Source organism: Lepisosteus platostomus, chromosome 5 (assembly GCF_059453375.1).
Source record: "Lepisosteus platostomus isolate fLepPlt1 chromosome 5, fLepPlt1.hap1, whole genome shotgun sequence".
Lineage (NCBI taxonomy): Eukaryota > Metazoa > Chordata > Actinopteri > Semionotiformes > Lepisosteidae > Lepisosteus > Lepisosteus platostomus.
Window position 1 is genome coordinate 43255820 of NC_142615.1, and position 3060 is coordinate 43258879.

The 3060-nt window shown below is 41.8% G+C and overlaps 1 non-coding gene across 1 annotated transcript; it reads right to left on the reverse strand.

Moving 5' to 3' along the window:
• Nucleotides 1-1585: 1585 nt before the first annotated feature.
• Nucleotides 1586-1658, reverse strand: trnak-uuu (transfer RNA lysine (anticodon UUU)). Its single transcript has one exon. It is a non-coding gene; the product is annotated as a tRNA-Lys (tRNA).
• Nucleotides 1659-3060: the final 1402 nt, after the last annotated feature.

The following is a 3060-nucleotide window of genomic DNA, read 5'->3' on the forward strand; positions in this document are numbered from 1 at the left end:
GATTGTTTAGCGACCTAGGCCTCCCTCTGGACTCTGCACTGAGTTGAAAGCTACGGGAGCTCCTCACTGCTTGTCCTGTATTGTTACCTGTGCTCTCGTCTACATTATCTACGTGCAGCACAGCACCAAGAACACCATAAACTTTGTGACGGAAAGTGCTTAAGAGCAAAAAAATATTTTGAACATTTCAAACATTCATAGAACAACTTGAAAAACTGAGGGACAAAAGACCATCTATTCACAGTAGTTGCAAGAAAATCAGTCGCCTGACTAGGGACCTAGAGATAAAAAGTTCAATATTCTACTGACTGGGCTATTTCTATCTACTCAGTTTCTCTCTGAAACAACCTTTTTCAAGAAATTTGCAAAATTAAATACAATACTTGCTTAAAAGTGCAGATTATTTTTTACCCAAAACTGCAAATGGAGAAAACCGACTCGTTGGAGTCTCTGTGGTACAATTGCTTAGTGCGGCCAGGTTGGGACTAAAATTATAGTAAGGTGATGGTTCAAGTGCATCCAGGCCACACCTTTCTCACTGTTCCAACGTGAACATCATCTATGGAAAAAATGGCATAAAATGTTTAACAGATTATTGACCTTATTGATACCGACAACATACCACTTGGCCACCACACCTGCAGTTCTGCTTACTTTCCCATCAAGGCTAGCATGTTTTTTAAAATACAAAAAAGTTAAATCTTTGAGCACAAATTGCCATGGTAGGAGGAATAAAACAAATATGACTGTTCAAATTAATTCTATTGAAACTGATTTAATTGCGCAGAATCTACAACAACAAAACCATGATTCTTAACAAGGAGATACTGGGCAGCAGTGGGATTCCGACTCATGCCCTCGAAGAGACGGAGCTTTAATCCAGCTCCTTAGAGCGCTCGGCCGGGTTACCCTTGATAGCAGCTTTTCAGCACTTGTAGTCTGACTTTGTGGTGTTATTCTGCATGGAAGAGACTGCACCTCCTTTTTCTGAGATGCTTTCTCTCACTTGGTGAAATATTCACTTCTTTGGCCCTCTGAATATAGTTCTTCTGTTAAGCAGGCTTCAGACTCTGCTTATAGCACCCGTGTAGAGATTTTATTTTTACAGGAAGACGCATTCCGAAACGTATCTCTGTAGTTTTTTAAAAGCTTTGAACAGCGTATTTTATACAACGCACAAACAGTATTCTAAATTCACACGGCAAATCTGTGCAGCAATCATACTCGATTTGAATGTGATTCTGAAATACTTCTAGCAAACATATTCAGGTTTCCTTGAACCTTTAATAAAAAAATTACTTTGCGATGTTCCGCAGATGTGCAGTGTGCCTTTCCTCTTGTCGTATTCAAGAGTACTCACTGCGGGAGCTCCTCACTGCGTGTCCTTTACTCTACTGTGATTTCTTTTAATTTATTTACGTGGAGTGTGGTGAGAAGATCACCTTGAACATTTTTGGTTTGTGAAAGGAAACACTAAAGAAAATACAAGTGATGAGCATTTAAAATAACCACAGTACAGCTAGAAGAGGGAAAGATAAAAGACGATTTAGAATGACATTCACAATAGATTGAAGAAAAGCACAACCGCCCAAACAGGGACTTGAACCCTGGACCCTCAGATTAAAAGTCTGATGCTCTACCAACTGAGCTATCTGGGCTCTAGAAAAAACAAAGCCACTGCCGGGATCCTCGCAAATCACATGTCTCTTCTTGTGCCGAAGTGTAGTCATACCTGACCCATCTGGAATGACCACTGACAGACTTTATCCAGAAGCGACGGCACAACTCCCAGTAGAATGAGCGAGAAATACAGAACGACACGAGGAGTCAAGGGGCTCCCACAATTCATCTTTCCTCACATTACTGATTTTTTCACTAAGAATTTGACCTTTTCACAATCAGATTTTTTCGCATTTAATAACATCTTTTAATCAACAACATTTAAGAAAGAAAACAAATGGAACATTTTTTGGAACAATAATAAAAAAAAAACTTTCAATGTCTTGGTTGTATAAGTGTGCACACCCTTTATAAAGGGGGTAGCAACTGTGCTGAAATTTAACCAGTCACATTCCAGATCATGTACAAAGGTTATTTGCCTTTGCCAGACATCAATTGTATTGATTCTTATTAGTCCTATTTAATATCAGCTGATCACATATAACTAACCAATCTCGGAGAATGTACGTTCAAACTGCAGAGCTGAACCTGAAGAGAAATCCGACCGCTGATTGTCACCAAAAAATGTCGTTACAAATTATCTGCGGAGTTGTTTTACGTATCCGGCCACCTCTTTCCTTTCTACTTTGCAGTGAGCACAATTCTTCCAGTTTCTTCTCTTGTATTTTCCTTGCTATTTTACTGTCCCTTTCCCCCATGTGGAGATGGATCCACAACCGAAACCCTGTTTGCAGCCTGTGTTTCTGCAGCGTCAGTCTGTATGAGGAGAGGGTGTTAAACAGCTCCAGTGGCGCAGTCGGTCAGCGTGCGGTGCTTATACAGCAATGCCCAGCAGAGTCATGCTGAGGTTGTGAGTTTGAGCCTCAACTGGAGCAGTGTGACCTGTGTATTTAGCTACTTGTTAAGGATTCGGCCAGTGAAACCGAAACCAAGTAATGAACCCACTTGCAGGAGCCGATAGAGACAAGTCGTGCTCCAAATACCGTAGACGAAGGAGAGAGCCGAGAGTCCAGGGGAAGCCAGAGATCCAAACTGAGAGAGAGCAACCGAAGCCGAGCCGTAATCCAAAAAACCTAGTAAGAGGGGAGAAACCAAAGTCGGAACCTGAATAGTACGAAGAGGTAGAAGGCGTAACGCAACTAAGTAGCTCTAAAGGCCAACCAATACTGAGCGAGGAGGTAGGGAAAGACTAGTGCTTAAATACAAGATGAGACGGAGGTGTTACCAGGTGATTATTTCTTCACATAACCCTTGCAGAAAAAGAAAAATTAGGACCTCATCCTCCCAGTGAGTCTCTGCTGCTGCTACTCTAAAGTCTATGGCATAATCCTGTGCAGACCTGCGGCCCTGGCGGATAGATGAGAGGCGGTAGGAGTCTTG